Source organism: Myodes glareolus, chromosome 3, assembly GCF_982192425.1.
Source record: "Myodes glareolus chromosome 3, mMyoGla1.1, whole genome shotgun sequence".
NCBI lineage: Eukaryota > Metazoa > Chordata > Mammalia > Rodentia > Cricetidae > Myodes > Myodes glareolus.
This window is the reverse complement of record NC_142028.1, coordinates 61181639-61187959: the sequence shown is the minus strand read 5'-3', so window position 1 is coordinate 61187959 and position 6321 is coordinate 61181639.

Below are 6321 nucleotides of genomic sequence, written 5' to 3'. Positions count from 1 at the left end.
CACCACGTGAAAATAAAAACAACAAGCAGCTATGATGGCTCCTGCCTGTTGTCCAGCATGTGAGAGATCATCAAGAGGAAGAGAAGTGCAAGATCATCCTTGGGTACATAGCAAGTGCTGGGCCAGACAGGGCTACAGGAGACTATCTCAGAATCCAAATAAAAAGAAAGATAGGAAGATAGGGAGACAGATAGATAGATAGATAGATAGAGAGAGAGAGAGAGAGATAGATAGATAGATAGATAGATAAATTATAGATAGATAGATGATAGATATGTAGATAGATAAGTAGATAGATGATAGATAGATAGATAGATAGATAGATAGATAGATAGATAGATAGATAGATAGATGTTAGGTAGGTAGGTAGATAGATAGATAGATAGATAGATAGATAGATAGATAGATAGAGTGTTCACTGAATAAGTCAATATCCTATTTTTTTACATCATCCCTAAAAGGAAGCTAAAACTCTCAAAGTCACATAACTGAGCTGGGTGTGTTGGCTCACAGCTATAACCCCAGAGTTCAGAAGGTTTAGGCGATAAGAATGCCATGGGTCAGAGACCAGTCTGGGCAACATATCGAATTCTAGGCCAATCTAATCAATGGTGTGATATCCTGTCTCCAAAAGATGAAGACCAGAACCAGCCAGATGGCTTATCAGCTAAAAGTCAGCACAAGTCTGACAACATGAGTTCGTTTCCCAGAACTCACAGTGGAATAAGAAGTAGTTCCCAAAAGTGCCCTGTGTGCCTCATTCACACACACACACCACACACAGACATGCAACAATGATAATAAATAACAACTTTTAAAAGTTTTTTAAACTTTTAAGATGGGGTCCTATTCTGTAACCTTAACTATCCTGGAACTCACTCTGTAGACCAGCCTGTCCTTGAACTCACAGAGATCCTCCTGCCTCTGCCTCGCAAGTGCTTGGATTAAAGGCATGCACCGTCACACTGGACATTCACTATTTTATTCCTATCCTCTGAGGTAGTATACATAAATATGCTATATATATTATATAACATATGTGATAAGTTTTTTCATTATTGATGGAGTCTCCCCTCTATTCTAGTTTCCCTTCTTGCTGGAATCCTTTGATATTTAGTAGAATGCTTGGGTCTAAAAGCACTCGTACCTAAATGCCCCTCGACTGAAGAATGGATAAGGAAAATGTGGTACATTTACACAATGGAGTACTACACAGCAAAATAAATAAATAAATAAATAATATCTTGAAATTTGCAGGAAAATGGATGGAGCTAGAAAACTTTATTTTGAATGAGGTAACCCAGACACAGAAAGACAATTACCACATGTACTCACTCATAAGTTGTTTTTAAACATAAAGCAAAGAAAGTCAACCTACAAATCACAATCCCAGAGAACTTAGACAACAATGAGGACACTAAGAGAGACTCACATAGATCTAATCTACATGGGAAGTAGAAAGTATAAAAAGACAAAATCTCCTAAGTAAATTGGGAGCATGGGGACCTTGAGGGAGGGCTGGAGGGGGGAGGGGAGAGGGAGGGAGGGGAGCAGAGAAAGCTATAGAGCTCAATAAAAATCAATAAAAAAGGTGGACTGGAGAGATGGTTAAGAGCATTGCCTGCTCTTCCAAAGGTCCTGAGTTCAATTCCCAGCAACCACGTGGTGGCTCATAACCATCTGTAATGAGGTCTGGTGCTCTCTTCTGGCCTGCAGGCATACACAAAGACAGGATGTTGTGTACATAATAAATAAATAAATATTTTAAAAAATCAATAAAAAATGAAACAGGCTGGAGAGATGGTTCAGTGGTTAAGAGCATTGCCTGCTCTTCTGTTGTGCCCAGATTATGACCGCCAGAGAGAGACCACCAGAGAAGCTCAGACTGTAATAAGCAAGGTTTAATCAGCATAATATAAACATGTTTGGAACCCCTGTCTACTGACCCCATTACAGCGAGGCAGAGAGAGGAGTTGTATCTCCTCTGTGGTGTAAGCTTTTAAAGGCAAAACTACAGAGAGGCTTTTTGCAGCTGCTTTGGTATGGGCGCAAGGACTTTTGCTCCCTTCCATCCTGCTAAATTAGCTTTCTCCTTGTCCTTAGAGTAAGGCCACTGTTCTTGAGTTAGGCCATCTTTATCAGCCTGTACCAGGTGGCTGGCTGGGCTGAGTTAAGTGACCTTGTGCTCAGAATCTCCCAGGTGGGAGAGGTGAAGGCCACTATCTTCCTGGGAAAACATTCTGCTAAGAAATTTCTTTTCACCCCTTTGAAAATAAGGGGTGAGGGTCCTACATTTCCCACTCCTCTTGGTCCTAACTTTGCTAACTTTGGCCAAATTGTCTCTTACAATTATAGTGTCTTTTTATGTTTTTTTTTTGACTTAGCATTTTAACCAGGGATTATTGGACGATGTATTTTTTTAACTGCTTCCAGCTGACTTTGGGGCGTCGTTGTCAAGGGTTAACAAAGGTGAAATGCTAGTCAAAAAGAGAAAATTTCAGGAACATTTGGTTTGCAGACTTTGTTGAAGAGCCAGAGAGCATTTACATCGGCTAGACTGGTCCACATCAGTTTTTAGCAAGTCCACGGTCCACAGTCATTTGGAGCAAGTGTTATAGTCAGCAATTAAGGCTTGTTTGTGTCTGCCAACCAAAGGGAAACCTGTTGAGACAAATTTAAACTAGGAACAGAAGTTAATACATTTGAAACTTTTAGACTCATATTAAAATTTGTATTACAGAAATAGCAAATAACAGATAAATATAAAACAGCAAAAATAGACTTACCTTTGAGTCCCAGCAAAAACACAGAAAATCCTGAGCTTGTAACCCAAACAGTATGTAGTCATTGTTTTATTGCTTACCAGTACTATCTTTTTTTAAAGATTTACTTATTTATTATGTACGCAGTGTTCTGCCTGCATGTATCCCTGTTGGCTAGAAGAGGGCACCAAATCTCATTACAGATGGTTGTGAGCACATGTGGTTGCTGGAAATTGAACTCTGGACCTTTGGAAGATCAGGCAAAGCTCTTAACCACTGAGCCATCTCTCCAGCCCCTATTAGTACTATCTTAAATTACTTTTTAGACCTTAACTTGTATTTTTAACAGAACAGAACTATATACCATATTTTTGTCAGACTGAACCTTTAAATTAATGATTTTAGCAAAGACAATGAGGCTAAAATCTAAACATTAGCTGACTCTTTTGGTGACTATCACCTGGCATTGGTGTTTTTGTTTGTTTGCTTGCTTAGTTTTGTTTTGTTTATTTTGTAACTGTTTTTTCTTTGGGAGTCTAGTCCCAGCTATTCCTGGTGGTAATCGACATTCTTGTATATTAATAAAGAACAGCATAAAACAGTTTTAACATTATCTATATCCAGGGGCTGGAGAGATGGCTCAGTGGTTAAGAGCACTGACTGCTCTTCCAGAGGTCCTGAGTTTAGTTCCCAGCAACCACATGATGGCTCACAGCCATCTATAATGAGATCTGGTGCCCCCTTCTGGTGTGCAGGTGCACATGGAAAGAAGGCTATATACATAATAAATAAATCTTTAAAAATAAAAAAAAACATTATCTATATCAAAAAGACATACAAATTTTTGTGAACCCGAATCTAATGACCAGAGCTCAGAGAAAAATTACAAGTACAAAACTTATAATTAGTTTGAGGCCAGCCTGGTCTACAAGATCTAGTTCCAGGACAGGCTCCAAAAGTCACAGAGACCCTGTCTCAACCCCCACCAAAAAAAAATAAAGAAAAAAAACCTTATAGTTACCAAAGGCTAATTTTTTTAACAAAACATACATATTTTTTTAAAGAAATAAACATGCCCCTTTAACAAGACAATCAAGGGTTTGTTTGGTTTTTTTTTAAACCAGAATTAACCATTAAACATTTAGGTACAAGAAATTACAGTAAACATCTTTTGGCCTTTTATATTTTTTTATACATTTTGCAACTTTTTATATACCTTTTGTAATTTTTAGGTCTGCCTCTCTCTCTCTCTCTATCTTTGTTTCATTGATTAAGCCAGACATTTTTAAACAAACTTTTTTATTATTATTTTAGTCCCCTGCTTTTTTTGTTCTTTAGACAATATAAAAACCTCCATTAAAAACTTTTATTAGGCAATATTCAAATTTTTATCAAAGTCTTTTTTGTGATTTTATCTAGCAGAACATTGCATAAAACAAATGCAGAAATATGTATCTTAATCAAAGGTGATAAGTATTTGTAACCCATATATTTTTTTTCCTGTGGAAACAAGCATTTTCAAATATAATGTATCTCTGACATTTACTTTAAAATTAACATTTTTTTAAAGTTACAGGTTAGTATAATTTAAAACTTCTTATAAGCATTATCAGGACAGGAAAGAGTTAAGAAGGGAAACTCCTGACCAGCAGAAGAGACCTTGAGTGTTATCATACTGAAGAACTTGATTCAGAAAAGAAAAAAGGCACAAAGAGTGTTCATGGCTGCCAATGCTTTTTTAAAAAGTTTTTTGTTTACTTTTTTCTGACTGTGATTTGGGAGTCTCTGTTTTACATTTGCCCAGTTTTTTAATTGCCAGTAGTCAATTTCCTGCACCCATGTGCAGGTCCCTCTCTCCTGCCTAAGGCAAAGACCCTCAAGATACAGAGAGACAAGGGAGAGGGGGCTGCCCTGTTTTGCTGCAGCCAGCCTCTCTCAGTCATTAGCTGCACCACCTGCCTTCTGAAGAGGCATTCCTCTGCCCTCAGCCGGGTGCATGCTGACTTTGCCACCTGCTCTGTCCCAGGGGCTGCTGCTCCCTGGTCTTGGAGCCCCAGAGATCCTCTGCTACATTGCATCTCCCGCAGTCTCAAGGCTTAGCTCTCAGCACCCAGGCAGTGTATTCTCTGCCCTCAGACCTGTCTCAGGGCCAGGGATACAGACCCTAATGGGCTGCTGTCCAGTCACCTGCATTTCCACATTTAACTTTTGTCCCTTTTTTAAAAAAATTTTTTTTTGTCCTCGTCAGTCCAGTCTTAAACATAATAAACGAAGAGACACCAGTTTTCCAGAACTCCAGGGGATCACCATCTATCCCATGTAGCAGGCCCCAAAGACATTCCAAGTCACAGGCATGCACTCCCTACCCTCTCCTTGCCCAGTTCCTTTTGGGCATTCCCCAAGATTTTGCCTCTCTTCTCTCCTCCGGCCCTCCCTCCTCTGGGGGAGAGAGGACTGGGGCTCCATAGGAGCTGCAGGATCTCCAGGATAGAAGTCAAGAGAGAAGGAAAACAAAGCAACAATTACCATAACATAATACAAAGAGACTGACAAATTCCTGGGACAAGATACATAGAGACAGTTTCAAACAGCTGCCTCTGAGGTGGCTGCAAATGACCCGGGGCCAGGAGAATGCCAGCCCCTGTCTACTGTCCCCAGACTGGGAGAATTCCCATCCCTGTTTGGAAATGAAAGACAAGGTGTCCCTTGCTTCTCCAGTGTCTCCATATAAGCGCATCGGCTGTCAATACCAAAATTCCAAATCGGTAGACTGGCACAAAACCAAAGTAGCCATAGTCAGACAGACAAGACAAAATGAAAGAGACAAAGAGACAAGAGACAAAATGTAACATGAGGGCCGGCTTGTTGGGGTTTCCGTCCCGCCCGGTACCCCAACAGCCGGCAAATCCCAAAGAGAAATTACACACAGGACTCCATAAGGTTATAAACTGATTGGCCCATTTGGTCAGGCTACTTATTAGCTCTTATAACATATATTACCCCATTATCCTTATCTATTTTAGCCACATGGGCTCAGTACCTTTCTCAGTGTGACAGCTTACATGTTGCCTCTTCGGTGGTCTGTGCAGGAGTGGCTGAGGAAGTTTCCTCCTCCCTAGCCTTATCCTATTCTCATTGCCCCGCCTCTACTTCCTGTTTGGTTGACCCGCCTATACTTCCTGCCTGGCCAATCAGCGTTTTATTAAAATACATGATTGACAGAATACAGATAATTCTCCCGCACCAACAAAAGACAACAAGCGCTCTCTCACCGGTAGATGCTAATAAACCTCCGGACTTCCATCATCCTGGTGGAATCTCTGGGGTTCCCGGCCAAAGCACCAAATGTTGTGCCCAGATTACGACCCCCAGAGAGAGACCACCAGAGAGGCCCAGATTGTAATAAGCAAGGTTTAATCAGCATAATACAAACATGTTTGGAACCCCTGTCTCCAAACCCCATTGCAGCGAGGTAGAGAGAGTTGTATCTCCTCTGTGGGGTAAGCTTTTAAAGGTATAACTACAAAGAGGCGTTTTGCAACTGCTTTGGCATGGGTGC